The sequence below is a fragment of the Microtus oregoni genome, unplaced genomic scaffold, assembly GCF_018167655.1.
Source record: "Microtus oregoni isolate MIOR12 unplaced genomic scaffold, Mior012 000029F_ref0000214, whole genome shotgun sequence".
NCBI lineage: Eukaryota > Metazoa > Chordata > Mammalia > Rodentia > Cricetidae > Microtus > Microtus oregoni.
This window is the reverse complement of record NW_024543088.1, coordinates 14,123,529-14,139,131: the sequence shown is the minus strand read 5'-3', so window position 1 is coordinate 14,139,131 and position 15,603 is coordinate 14,123,529.

Below are 15,603 nucleotides of genomic sequence, written 5' to 3'. Positions count from 1 at the left end.
CTCTAATTAATTATAATTTAATGCTTCATCATTTATGGAGGTCAAGACTCATTTTCTAAACATTCCCAAGGAATGGCTCTTCACCTCCTAATCAAAAAGATGGGAAGTGAAGGATACTAAGAAATTAGCTCATGTTGATGTGGAATGAAGTTCCGTTTCATGAAGTGAATGAGTACCTCAGGAAATATCCACAGCGCTGTTACAATGTGTGGGGGTGATGGAGATTGTGGGTGACCCGTCAAGACCAAAGATGAGTCACATGGGTAATGATGAAAATTTCCCCCAAACTTCAGCAGAATACATTCCATCCATAATGATGTTAGCAAAAGTGAGATCACCTAGTGACAGGACAGGCTGGAGACACCGAAGGGCATCCATAGGTGAGCCCCCACTCACCAAGAACAGACACTTGCAGGGAGAGTGATGGCTCATTCCTGCACTCAAGTTAAAGATAAAGTCAAGTTAAAGATGACTGGCTATTGAGATTCAGGAACTCAGAAACCTTAGGGGTCACTGACATGCAGCAATACCCAATGGATCCTACCCTGCAAGTGGATGTGAGGTAAAATTTGAGATCCTCCAGCTTTGGCCAGAGGATTTTACTCTCCCTGTTATTAGTGACCCACAACCAAAAGAAATCCAGTGTGGGTGAAGCTCAGTGCTGTAACTGAAACCTCATTCATCCCTCTCTCCTTCCTTCCCACTCAGAGTCAAAGCAGAGGGCCCTAGCACAGCAGCTGCAGGGTTGACCATTACTGGCTCTCTGCCAATCTAAGCATCAGAAACCCTAAACTCCAGGTCTACTCTTTAGTAACAGAGAGAAGCAGGATAGATTCATTACCTCCACAAAGCTCTAAGATCCTGTGACTCACTATGAAAAACCAAGCTGAAACCTTCCACCATCAAGAAACTCCCCACTCCCTCCCCAGGACTCACTGCGTTTTCCCCAGAACCATTTATGTCTTGATGTGCGACACTGAGGTTGAAGGCCAGCTTCCTTCTGCCTCCCTCTAGTCTCGTTTTGCTCTCCTTTCTGTCTCCCAAGGAGCCTGCTCAGTCTTGCCAACATGGCTACGTCCAAAACCCGTAGGCAATGAACAGATGCCCCACAGGCAGTTGGTGTTGCCACAACACTGATGACATCACAGAGAATCAGGGCTCTCCAGGATACAATAGAATGTCCAGGGAGGGGTCTGCTGCTGTCCATGGTACAGCCATTACCTCTGACTCATTTTCTCACTCCAAAATGACCTTAAACCAAGCAGCCATATCAGGAGCCTCTCTGGGGTCAAAAAGGGAAAAGGAAGCTCTTATACAGGTAGTAATAAAAAATTTCCCCTGGAGAATCAGCAGAGCACACTCAGGCTATAAGGTTGTGAGTGAAGATGTGATTCACTCTTGACGTGTCTGGTTGGAGTCACATGAGGCCAGATGAGCCCTCAGATATTTAGAAAAAACAGTCCTAGAAGCAATATGATGGTCCAAACCTTGAATCAATATACTGAGGCAAGAGCAGTGACAAGTCAGAGGTCTGTCGGGGCTGTGTAGAGGCACCCTAAGTTGGAAACACACATGCACACACATACAGATAGAAGAGGCACACAATCATGGGATCGAATATGATGTACATCACTGCTATGGTCCTTCTATCAGCAAACAAAAGCCAAATTCCTTGGCCTAGAGCCAGGTGTTATGATATATGTGCTTGTTAATGGTTTTTTACCCATTAGGAGATCATGAAAAGGACAGGCATTTTGAAAGGCTTGGGGTTATTAAATCAAAGAGTTTTGTTATAGCCTAACCTCAATTTTCTATTTCTGACAGTTCTTGTAAAGAGGATCCAGCCCATTGTTAGGCTGGAATGCATTTTCTCCAGCTCTCTGGACTTTCTCAACAGAAGCATGTTCCTTAGAACTTAGGCCTGATGAGGTCTGTCAGGTGATCTGTGCCATTTCAGATATGGAAGCCCTAAGCAGGTAAATGTGATTAGCAACTTTTTTTTTCTAAATAGGGTCTTGTAGAGACCAACAAGTTGAGAACCAAACATTTTCTTTATCCATTCTTAGGTTTAGAGACATCTAAGTTATTTTGAGTTTCTAGCTATTACAAATAAAGATTCTATGAACACAGTTGAGTATTATTGAACTTCCTTTGTGTAAATGCTCTAGAGTCGTATGGCTAGTCTTGAGGTAGATTGATGACAAATTTTCTGAGAAATGGCCATACCTTTTCCCAATGGGGTGTATAAAATTTGTCTTCCCTTCAGCATATGAGAATTATTCCCCTTGTTCCACTTCCTTACCAGAATAAGCTGTCATTAATATTTTTGATCTTATCCATTCTCATTGGTTTAAGATGGAACCAAGAGTTATTGTGATTCTCATTTCTCTTATGGCTAAGAATGTTGAACAGTTCTCTAAGTGTATCTTGGCCATTTAATATTCTTCTGTTGAGAATTCTCTCTTCGATCTTTACCCCATTTCTAATTGAATAATTTGTTGGTCTATTTTGATGCCTAGTTTCTACATTTATTTATATATTTTGGAGATCAGCCCTCTGTCAGATGTGGATTTAGTAAAGATATTTTATATTTTCTAGGCTCTCTTTTTTTTCTTATTGACAGTGCCCTTTGCCTTACAGAATATTTTCAGTTTAATAGGGTCCCATTTATTAATTGTTGATCTCACTGTAAATGCTTTTGGTGATCTATTCAGAACGTTGTCTCTTGTACCAATGTGTTCTTGGCTAATGGAATTGATGTTGAGGGTCTTTGGTACACTCGGATTTGAATTTTGTTCAAGGTGATAGATTTGTTTGAGTTCTTCTACATGCTGACTCTAGTATTGCCAGTAACATTTGTTGATGATACTCTCTTCTATTGCATTGTATATTTTTGATTTATTGTCAAAAATCAGGTGTTCATAGATGTGTGGGCTTATATAAGGGACTTTGATTTCATCATCAAACCTGTCTGTTTTAAGCCACTATCATGCTGTATGTATTATTGTGGCTCTGTAGTAGAGCTTGAAAACTGGAAGTTCATTTACTCTACAGGATTGTTTTAGATATCTGGGTTTTTACATTTATCCATATGAAGTTGAGTAGTTTTTCTTCGTGTCAATAAAGAATTTTCTTGGAATTTCATTAAGATGAGTTGATTTGAATCTGTAGATTGCTTTTGGTAAGATGGCCATTATTACTCTATACATTTCTCTATATCTTACCACCTTCTGATATCCTCTCCATTTGTTACACAGCAGAGTGAAAATAATTCAGCAGTCTATATTTTATAAGTAAAATATGTGAGAAATCAGGCTGCATATGTACTCACCACAAGGATGTTATTTAGGTTTAAAGGGCTAGTTGGAATATTCACCCATGTTTGATCACTATGTGAAGACAATGTGCAAGTGTAAGTCAAGACATCACAGCCTTTCTAATAAATATTCATATTTTGTATGAATTCAAAATTGAAAACATTATGGAATTTTTCTGTATATTGCAATCCTACTTCTCTGTATTCATGGGATACAGCCTTTATAATATGAGATTCTTAACAGAATTCAAAAAAGAAATAAAACACAGAAATGGGCAGATCGTTACTTCAAAATATTAAGGGGATTTTGAATTATTCTTACCCTATCCCAGTAGAAAACAAAGACAAGTGTAATAAAAAAAGCTGACCCTTCAGTGGCAGATGGTGACATATGAGAGGAATGAACTGCCTGTAATCATGGTTCATTATGCCAACAATGATGTTTATAACAGGTTCTAATGCCAACTTCTGTAACTACAGCCTTGACCCCATTGTGTCAACCCCAGTATTTCACAGGTTCCCAAATTTTGTTCATACCTGACTGTGAGCCAAGGGTATTCTGACAAAGGACAGGCCACATTTACGGTTTCTGACAGCACAGTTATGCTCCACTAAAGTCAAATATAGAAGGGTAGTGCTTGTCTAGGCATTGTCTATTTCAGTACAAATACCTTAAAAGGAAATAAAATCGAAACTTCTCATAACCTAGCAAAATATTTATCTTATATTTTAAAATGTACTCGAACTGATATTGCAGGTAAAATTGATATAAGATTAGCATCGTAATGCTTTTATTTCCCACACACTAGCATTACAACTGGGGCCACCAAAGCCAGTGTGGACAAATCTAATGATTAATTCTGGATTTTCTGCATGCTGTGCAATCAGTCTGCCATCTGAGCTATGTCCACAACTGTTATATTTTGGGGGGACATGTTTAACAGCTAGGAACATGTTTTCTCTAAGTGTACCTCCTAATCCAAATCCCACATTGTAACCAGCCCTGCAGGATCTTCATACTGTCTGTACTTGAGGCAGGTGAGCTTTTTTGTTCCACATTAATATGATTTAAGTTCTCTGTAGTATTTTCTTTCTCCTCATGATGAATAGGGGATTCTGAGGAAGGAATAAGACATCACTGAGGAGTGATTCAAAAGCAACCACTCAGTTCCCCACATGGAAATAATAAAGGGTCCAATCAAGTAGAAATTTGTCTCTGGCTTTGGGAGGAGGGTGTGCTGAAAGGCCTCCCTTGTATCCCAGGAATGACTCCTGGAGAGAGAAGGATGATTTCTGGTGGGTTGTGAAGATAACTAGTTAGCAGAGAGACAATTTTATTTCCCCATGAAGTCAGCCTTCCATCCCCTGGACACTCTATTGTATCCTGGATAGCCCAGACGTCATCTGTGAAGACACATGTGGTGTACCAAACCAACTGCTATTGGGGTGTTCATTCAGGGCCATTACAGTTCCCCTAATGGAAGACATATTGACAAGACTGAGCAGGCTACTTGGGAGAGAGAATGGGGGAGCCTAGTGGTGCAAGAATGAGACAAAATTAAACTGACCTTCAGTCTCAGTGTGAAACAGTGAGATGTAAATGGTTCTGAGATGTAATGAGTGCTTATCAGGGGATGAGGGGCTTCCTACGGGAGCTGGGCTTAGCTAGTCCTTCCACTTATGGGGAACATAAGCTGGAGTGCCTGGGAATCGTCTGGACTTGTCTGATTGTCCTGGTTCCTGAATATCAAGGAATTCAGGACATCAGTTTTTCTGTCAGAGAAGGAAGTTGCTGATCAGGTAAAGGCTGTCATTCTTGGAACTTTTGAGTTTCACTTTAGTGCAGGTCTGGAGCTTTGAGGTGGGACAAATTGAGACCAGTAGGCATCATGGCCTCACTTCCCTTTGTCCACAGAGGATTCCTTTAGATACAGTGGCTCCCTGCCACTATTAACAGGGAAACCAAAGCATTTCTTGCCAAGAACTCATGTCCTCAGGATTTGCCAATGAATTTACTCTGACCTCCACTCCCTTGCAATGCCTGTGAATGTTCTGATTTAGCAGGTGTGGGTGCCAGACTGTTCTTTATTGAATCCAAAGAACTATCAAAAGAAATGAACCAGAACATACACCAACTCATCCTTCTTGCTTCAGGGGTTCTAGAATGTCATTGAGTTTGATTAGCTTAGTCTGTTGACCATGTTCAGAAGCTGCATGATTTCTCCATTTTTACCATGTACTTCAAGTGACCTGGCAGGAAATAAGAGCATCTCCATACCACTTGAGTAGTATGGACTATGCTATTTTTCTCTTGGCTTCTCAAGCCAAAGGCTTATGGGTTCTGCAACCATGTTGGATTATGTGCAGCTGTGACTATGCCTGAGGTGGCTGACTCCTTGGCCATGAGAAGCTTGTGGTGAGGGAGGCAGAGAAAACCAGCTTGGCATGGCAACAACCTTCCTTTAGGGAAAAGGGAGACCTGAGACCCATAGACAAGTCATCTTGGCCTAGGATAAAGTCCTTTAGGATGTCACTGGGTCACAAGCATGCATGGTTTCTCAGAGATTTGTTTATGACTCAGGATGTTCTCTGCATGCTCTGTGCCTTGGCGCTGGGCCAGTTCATCTGTGTTTGTTTTCCAACAGGGACTTCTGAGGAAACAACATCCATCCCAATCAACTTCAGCAAGAAGCAGGTTAAGAAGTTGTAGAGGTTGAACACTCAACTTCAAGTGATGACTAGTGAGAAAAATGAGCTGTGAGACCACCTGATCTTCATCAGTAAAAGAGGAGCCTTGGAAAGTATTTATTTTTCAACCTCATTGGTGACAGTCTTAGGTCCACAATTCTGCCCTAAGCTTCATTCCACTATGACAACGGGTTCTAAGAGACTGAAGCTACAGGATGTTCTTATTTTCAACCTTATATCTCTCAGTGAGTAAGCAAAACCTAATGCCTGGACAGGAGTGAGATAAGGAATCATACTATTCTACTTTCTACATTTGAAATCCTGAGCCTGTGGCCATATTCACACAACTCAGTGATTTAGGGAGTAGTATGTGAGCTCTCAGCAAATATTTTTATGAACCCTGACAAGTGTCGATTTATGTGAGATTTTTAACTGCTGTGGATTGGTTGTGATACCTTACAATTTGCTGGTGAATCATTGTAAAATCTCCTGGTAGCACATGGTTTACCCTGGGCACAATTGGAACACCTGAGTTCCTGGCTGCAAAGCCTGGGACTCATCAGTGCTCTTTGTGGTTCTGTCTGGGATAATAACACTCTTTGCATTTCTTCATTATCCCTTTGTTCTCACTTTTCTTGCCTCTCTGTATTCAGTGAATCTATATGCCATATTTGAAGGACAAAGAGGAATCTTTCATGATATGTGCAGCCTAACATAAATTATTTCCAACTAAATATAAAGATATTACATGAAAATATCTCTGGCTAATCTGAGGAATGAGCCTATTGAAAGGACTGTAGAGAGAAAAACAATGCTATACTTACTCACTTAAAAATACCATTGAGAACACATACAACACAAAAAGCAACAAAATAACCATTGCAATTGGCACACTTATTGATTCCTTTCTGTTTTCTTTTTATTTACTTTTCTATCATGCAGCATATCCTGACCACAGTCTTTCATCCCACTACTCCTAGTCCTTTTCCATCTCCCTTATCCCCAGTACGCTGATTCTCCATTTATCTTTAGGGAGGGACAGCCCTCCACACCCCTAGAACAGGAACCAAACATAGCATAATAAGATGCAATGAGATAAGGTACAAACTCTCATAATAAGGATGGATGAGACAACCCAGCAGAGCAAAAGAGTCCTAAAAACAGGCAGAAAAGCCAGTGATACAATCACTGCCACTATTAAGGGTAAGTGTGGGGTATATATAAGGCTGAGCTTCTGTTGTCTAGATCCTCTCTGCAGCCCAGCAGACAAAGCCTCACAGATGTTCTCCATATCCCTACACATATGAAATACATTGCTTTTAAACTTAGGAGGAAATATCCTTAGCTCTTTTCTTCCTTTTGGGATATGAGGTGCTACCTTCTTCAAATGAGTATCATATTTATATTTTTACAGTATTTCAGAAATGCTTCCTTTAAATCTTCTTTGATGAGTTCCTTTAGAGGCATTCAGTGGGAATCACTCTGCCCATTCATAATTTCCTCATCACTTTGCACCTACGGCTTTCTTGAAGGTGGATAGGCACTGACCCTGTCACTTGCATATTTTACTTTTTTTTCATGCCAGAGATGTTCTCCCTAGGAGAGAGCATCGAGTCTTAATTTGGTTGGTTTCCTCACAGAAGTTCCCCTTTATGTGCTTGTTTTCAAAGTTAGTTTATCTTTACAAGTCAAAGGGCATAGAAAGAAAGTAATACATTCTTAATATTTCACAGTTAAACATCTTCAGTTACGTTCAGTCTGTCTCAAATCCCTAGGCTGTCTTTAAGAACTGAATAATTTACATTCTCCAAAAGTGAACTAAAAATCAGGAGTCCATGTCCTTAATTGTGTCAGTGTTGTTTGTAATAAACTTATGTTATGGTGTGTCATGTATCCAAAAACATGAATTAGATGAGATTTAACATTTAAAGGCAATTCTCAAGTCTAAGGATTTGATCTATGTGTTTCCTTGGAGAACTTATAATATTGTTCCCTGGAAGTGTTTATTAAACAATGATGTTTTCCACAAATCAATTATTATTATATCTCAAATTGAAGACTATCTTTACTACACATGAAGTGGAAAGAAATGCCTTTTTAAGTATCATGTATAATTTTTATTCCATTTTAATGAATTTAACTTAACTATTTTTTTAAATTTTAGCATGCTTATAGGACTTTTTTTCTCACGAATAACCTTTTAAGTGTGAAGGTTACACGTTACTTTTAATAGTATATGTTAGATTGACTTGAGATCACAGACAGTGAAGAGAGATATAGTGTCAAACATCTAGACCCACATGTTTATACAGATTCGGCTTCTTCTAAGAAACAGAAGAAGCAGTTGATAATAAAGCTTTGGTGACAATAATGGATGAATAAATCCATGTACAACTATTACCCAGGAAGACATAACTAAATTAACCAACAGTAGAAAGAGAAACTGTCAAATTGTCAGAAAGATCAAATGTGTTTTAGTAAAAATAGTTCAGTATCAGTGTAGAGCATTTTCAAATGGTCAGGGAGGAGAGGCAAACAAATAAAAACTCTCTCCAAAGGAGAGAAAGCATCAGGCAAAATGAGCAGAATTTTATTTCAAACTACATGCTGTGGTAGCGCTGTGCATGTACATGGTCTATCTGTGATACAGAAAGTTCCAATTGAGTATATTGTCTTCTCGGGACAGTGAAATAAGTAAATAGAGTGAAACCCTTACTTCAAAGTTTCCATTCTTCTTTATTTGGGCTCCTTCTTTATCTGTCCCACATCTTTCATACATAGCTCTTTGTCATTTACGTTTAGGTAAAAAGATGGTTTCTAACAATAAAATCATCATGGGAATTAAGCTCCGTATTTTCTTTTCATACATATCAAAATACATAAGTACATAGACTGTATCATGACATACATATAATATGCTACAGGCTTAATGAACAATATCTAGTATTGAAGTATTTTGAACACAACTGCTTCCATTAAAAGAACCCAAAAATAGCTGTCTCAAAATTTCTAAGTCATGAATAACTGCATGCTGACATGAAACTGCTTCCACTTCTTTCCATGGCGTCCACTCCTTAATCTAAATAGCAAATGCAACACCTTTGTGAATCTTGCCAGTAAAAACAAGGTGGAGGGCATGATTAGCTTTATAGGGTTTTCACCCCCGTTTGAGTTCAACTTTCCTTTCCCCATTTCTACTTTGCCGTGGTTGAGTACAACAGGCCATCACAGTTCAAGATCTCACTGAATAGGTAACCTGCTGAGCAGGCCACTTGAACTCAGCAACGGAGAAACTCAGCTTTTTAATTTCTCCTGTTTTCATGAGTATCTATGTAACCAAGCCAGGAATGAATACTCTCCTGATTTCTGAGGCTCTGCAGATGGTGAGTGTGCTTGTAGCAGGTGAATGGTGTTTCATGATACTTTTTAAGCAAATACTCAAGAAAAAAATCAGGAGCTACACGGACGTAACTTTCTCCCTGAGACTGAAGCTCAGATGAGACGGATGGTTCTCCAGTAAGTTTCTTCCTAATAGCTACGTTCAATTTCTTCTACAAAAGTTATATATTTATGTTGCACGTCTTTATTTCTGTGCTTCTCATAATCTTGTCTACAGAGTTTATTTCAACTGCTACTTGCTTGTTGGTACATCTTATGAGAGTTATTATTGAGTCTTTAAATGCATATTGCTAGCACAGTGTGTGCTTCCTTCTATTTTGGTCTTGCCCACTCGTTTTTTCAGAACACTTCAGTGTCCATGCTTTTCCTTGGACAATTGCTATCACAGCAATAATGATGTTACAATGTGTGAAAAAACTGTCATCAGTTTATCTTAATGTACTGATGTTGACTTTATTCACCTCTGTATAATTCTCTGTGACATTCTTTACCACTTCAGAAACTGTATGGTTTTTCTTTTTTCTCCTTCCCATTGAATTTTCTTTTTTTTTTTCTATTGATTTTTATTGAGCTCTACATTTTTCTCTGCTCCCCTCTCTGCCTCTCTTCTCACCACTTCAACTGTCTTCCAAGGTCCCCATGCTCCCAATTTACTCAAAAGATCTTGTTTTTCTCTACTTCCCATGTAGATTAGATCTATGTAAGTCTCTCTTGGTGTCCTCATTGTTGTTTAAGTTCTCTGGGACTGTAGTTTGTAGTCTGTTTTTTTTTTTTTTGCTTTATGTTGAGAAACCACATATGAGTGAGTACATATGATAATTGTCTTTCGGTGTCTGGGTTACATCACTCAAAATGTTTTCTAGCTCCATCCATTTTCCTGCAAAATTCAAGATGTCATTATTTTTTTCAGCTGTGTAGTACTCCATTGTGTAAATGTACCACATTATCCTTATCCATTCTTTGGTCAAGGGGCATTTAGGTTGTTTTCCTCTTTTTTTCATTCCTGATTTTATATACAGTGTTTGATTCTGTAGACAGGATATGTTGGATTCATGTTATCAGCAATAATTATTGTGAAACATTGCCAATTGATAAACATAAACTTGCACAAATTATGCAGAAACTGAACATTTCCCTAATTATTTTTTTTATTGAGAAAAAAAATTTCCGACTCCTCCCAGCCTCCCACTCCTATCCCCCTCTCCCAACTCCTCTCCCCCTCCCTCTCAAGTCTGAAGAGCAGTCAGGGTTCCTTGCCCTGTGGAAAGTCCAAAGTCCCCCCCCCATCCTGGTCTAGGAAGGTGAACATCCAAACTGGCTAGGCTCCCACACAGCCAGAACATGAAGTAGGATCAAAACCCAGTGCCATTTTCCTTGGTTTCTCAGCAGCCCTCATTGTCCGCCATATTCAGAGAGTCCAGTTTTATGCCCTGCTTTTTCAGTCACAGTCCAGCTGGCCTTGGTGAGCTCCCAATAGATCAGCCCCACTGTCTCCGTGGGTGGGTGCACCCCTCTTGGTCCTGACTTCCTTGCTCGTCTTCTCCCTCCTTCTGTTCCTCATTGGGACTTTGGGAGCTCAGTTCAGTACTCCAGTGTGGGTCTCTGTCTCTATCTCCATCCATCGCCAGATGAAGGTTCTATGGTGGTATGCAAAATATTCATCAGTATGGCTATAGGATAGGATTATTTCAGGTTCCCTATCTTCAGCTGCCCCAGGAACTAACTGGGGACCTCGCCTTGGGCACCTGGAAGCCCCTCTAGGCCCAAGTCTCTTCCCAACCCTAAGATGGCTCCCTTAATTAAGATATGTGCTCCCCTGCTCCCTTATCCAACCTTCCTTTATCCCAATCATCCCGTTGCCCCAAGTTCTCCCTGTCCTACCCTTCTCACTTTCTCTCCCCATCTCCCCTGACCCCCCTCCCCCGCCACCCTTAAGATCCCAATTTTTACCTGGCAATCTTGTCTACTTCCCCTACCCATGAGGATAGCTATATGTTTTTCTTTGGGTTCACTTTCTTATTTAGCTTCTTTAGGATATCCAATTATAGACTCACTGACCTTTATTTAAGGCTAGAAACCAATTATGAGTGAGTACATCCCATGTTCATCTTTTTGGGTCTGGGTTACCTCACTCAGGATAGTATTTTCTATTTCCATCCATTTGCATGCAAAATTTGAGAAGTCATTGTTTTTTACCGCTGAGTAGTACTCTAATGTGTATATATTCCATACTTTCTTCATCCATTCTTCCATTGAAGGACATCTAGGTTGTTTCCAGGTTCTGGCTATTACAAATAATGCTGCTATGAACATAGTTAAACAAATGCCCTTGTCATATGATCGGGCATCTCTTGGGTATATTCCCAGGAGTGGTATTGCTGGGTCCAGGGGTAGGTTGATCCTGAATTTCCTGAGAAACCGAAACACTGCTTTCCAAAGTGGTTGCACAAGTTTGCATTCCCACCAGCAATGGATGAGGGAACCCCTTCCTCCACAACCTCTCCAGCAGAGGCTATCATTGGTGTTTTTGATTTTAGCCAATCTGACAGGTGTAAGATGATATCTCAAAGTTGTTTTGATTTGCATTTCCCTGATTGCTAAGGAGGTTGAGCATGACCTTAAGTGTCTTTTGGCCATTTGAACTTCTTCTGTTGAGAATTCTCTGTTCAGATCAGTGCCCCATTTTTTAATTGGGTTAATTAGCATTTTAAAGTCTAGTTTCTTGAGTTCTTTATATATTTTGGGAATCAGACCTTTGTCTGTTGCAGGGTTGGTGAAGATCTTCTCCCAGTCAGTGGGTTGCCTTTTTGTCCTAGTGACAGTGTCCTTTGCTTTACAGAAGCTTCTCAGTTTAAGTAGGTCCCATTTATTCAATGTTGCCCTTAATGTCTGTGCTTCTGGGGTTATACCTAGGAAGTGATCTCCTGTGCCCATCTGTTGTAGGGTAGCTCCCTGATGGAGGAAGGTCATTGGCTAATAAAGAAACTGCCCTGGCCCATTTTATTGGTTAGGACATAGGTAGGTGGAGTAAACAGAACAGAACACTGGGAGGAAGAGGAAGTGAGGTCAGAGACTCCACAGCTCTCTCGGGAGCAGACGCCTCAGAGAGAGACGCCATGCTCCTGGCTCCTGGGCAGACGCACGCTATGAAGCTCCGACCCAGGATGGACTAGGCTAGAATCTTCCCAGTAAGACCGGTTCTCAGAGATTATTAGAGATGGGTTGATCGGGATAACAGGATTAGCCAGTAAGGGCTAGGGCTAAAGGGCCAAGCAGTGATTAAAAGAATACAGTGTCTGTGTAATTATTTTGGGCATAAGCTAGCCGGGCAGGCGGCCAGGGGTGCTGAGAACGCAGCCCTGCCGCCCCTATTACTACAGCTCCCAATTTCTCTTCTATCAGGTTCAGTGTTCTTGGACTGATATTGAGGTCTTTGATCCATTTGGACTTGAGTTTTGTGCATAGAGATAGATATGGGTCAATTTTCATTCTTCTACAGGTTGACATCCAGTTGTGCCAGCACCATTTGTTGAAGATGCTTTCTTTCTTCCATTGTATACTTTTAGCTCCTTTATCAAAAATGAGGTGTTCATAGGTTTGTGGGTTAAAATCTGGGTCTTCTATACGATTCCATTAGTCGACTTCTCTGTTTTTATACCAATACCAAGCTGTTTTCAATATTGTAGCTCTGTAATAGAGTTTGAAGTCAGGGATGGTAATGCCTCCAGAAGTTCCTCTATTATATAAGACTGTTTTGGCTATCCTGGGTTTTTTGTTTTTCCATATAAAGTTGATTATTGTCCCCTCAAGATCTGTGAAGAATTTTGATGGGACCTTGATGGGGATTCCATTGAATCTATAAATTGCCTTTGGTAGAATTGCCATTTTTACTATGTTGATCCTCCCAATCCAAGAGCAAGGGAGATCTTTCCACTTTCTGGTATCCTCTTCAATTTCTTTCTTCAATGCCTTAAAGTTCTTGTCAAATAGATCTTTCACTTCCTTGGTTAGAGTTACCCCAAGATATTTTATGCTATTTGTGGCTATCGTGAAAGGTGATGCTTCTCTGATTTCCCTCTCTGTTTCCATATCCTTTGTGTACAGAAGGGCGACTGATTTTTTGGAGTTGATCTTGTATCCTGCCATATTACTAAAGCTGTTTATCAGCTTTAGGAGTTCTTTGGTGGAGTTTTTGGGGTCGCTTATGTACACTATCATATCATCTGCAAATAATGAAAGTTTAACCTCTTCCTTCCCAATTCGAATCCCCTTGATTCCCCTGATGTTGTCTTATTGCAATTGCTAAAACTTCAAGCACTATGTTGAAGAGGTATGGAGAGAGTGGACAGCCTTGCCGTGTTCCTGATTTTAGTGGGATGGCTTTGAGTTTCTCTCCATTTAGTTTGATGTTAGCTGTCAGTTTGCTGTAAATAGCTTTTATCATATTTAGGTATGACCCTCGTATCCCTAATCTCTCCAAGACTTTTATCATAAAGGGATGTTGAATTTTGTCAAAAGCTTTTTCAGCATCTAATGAAATGATCATATGATTTTTTTCTTATGTAGCAATTTTTTTTGTCATTTTTAAAGAAGATTTTTCAGTGGAAACTTGGATAAAATGTAGTTTTTAAATGTTCTATTTAAAATCTCTGTCCAGTCCCTTCTGTCTTAGAGGTCCCCTGATATATTCTCAGCTAGATAGATCCCCTCTGAAGTCATCTCCCCAACCCTGGGCCGTTTTCTCTCTTGTTTATGGTGCCTTTCATTGGACCTGTGCCTTCTTCCACACCACACCAGCTTCTCAGGGACCTCGGCTGACATCTGTGGGGCGGCTCCAGAGGGTGTTATGCCGCCCGTGTACAAGTTTTACTTTCTGGTCTGTTTTCCTCACGCCATTCTTTAAAAGTACCATCAGTCTATTAAATACTGAGGATGGCAGAATGGGGGATTAAATAAAGCAACAGGCAAGGTTAATTTGCATATATTTGCATATAGTGAGTTCTGAGATTGTTGAACCTAGATATTATAAAGACCTTTAGTCTTGGTCCCTGAACTAACTGTCGTAGCTTTGACTTAGAGTCTCCTCACTCAGTGATGTAGGTGTCCCGGGGCTCCCTGCTGTTCTGATGGCGACAACCCGAAATCTCCAAAGTGCTTTACAAAGCCTTCTCACTGTATGCGTAGCTAAAACCAAGGCTCGTGACAGAATCCACAAAGAGCCTCTACTATTTCCTCCCATTTCCTCCCTAGAAATTATTTCTTAAGCCGGGCAGTGGTGGCACATGCCTGTAATCCCAGCACTCTGGAGGCAGAGGCAGGCGGATCTCTTTGAGTTCGAGACCAGCCTGGTCTATAAGAGCTAGTTCTAGGACAGGCTCCAAAGCTACAGAGAAACCCTGTCTCAAAAAACCAAAAAAAAAAAAAAACAAAAAAACTTTTTAATCACTAATTTTTGAGGCAGGCTCTCTTGCAGAAGCCAGAGCTGGACAATTCAGGCTATTCTAGTGGCCACCTCGCTCCAGGGTTCCCTGTCTGTGCCTCCCAAGTGCTGAGAACAGGACTTTCACATCTGTTTTGTTTTTCTGTGAATTCTAGGAACCTAAACCATGGTGCATATACTTGTGTGGCAAATACCTTACCTATTTAGCTGTTTCTCCGACCCCTGTAAAAGTGAGTTTTTAAAGCCAGTGCTGTTGAGGCCAGGCATGGTGGCTCACACCTTTAATCCCAGCACTCAGGAGGCAGAGGCAGGCAGAGCTCTGAATCTGAAGACAGCCTGGTCTGCAAAGCAAGTTCCAGGCCAGTTAGGGCTACATAGTGAGACCCTGTTTCTAAAACACACACACACACACACACACACACACACACAATCAGCAGCAAAGAGCATCTGTTGTCTTCCTTCTCTTACATATTCAAAAGGAAACTGTCGTAGGGTTTGAATCCAAATTATTTGGAGAAAGGCTATGACTTTAAAATAGCGTCTTTGTAGCGCCGTACCTTAAGCTGTCTAGAACACATTTATTTACTGATAAATAAAATACGTGACTACTTGTTTGACAGTATAGAAGAGGAACCCTGTCTTGTCTCATCCGGTGTGTAGGAGTTGCTGGAACCCAGAGCGTAAGTGGTCACCATTCTGCTGTGTTGCGCAGCTCAATCAGAATTTAGGAATCTGCCCCCTTCACAGGCGAACACTCTCA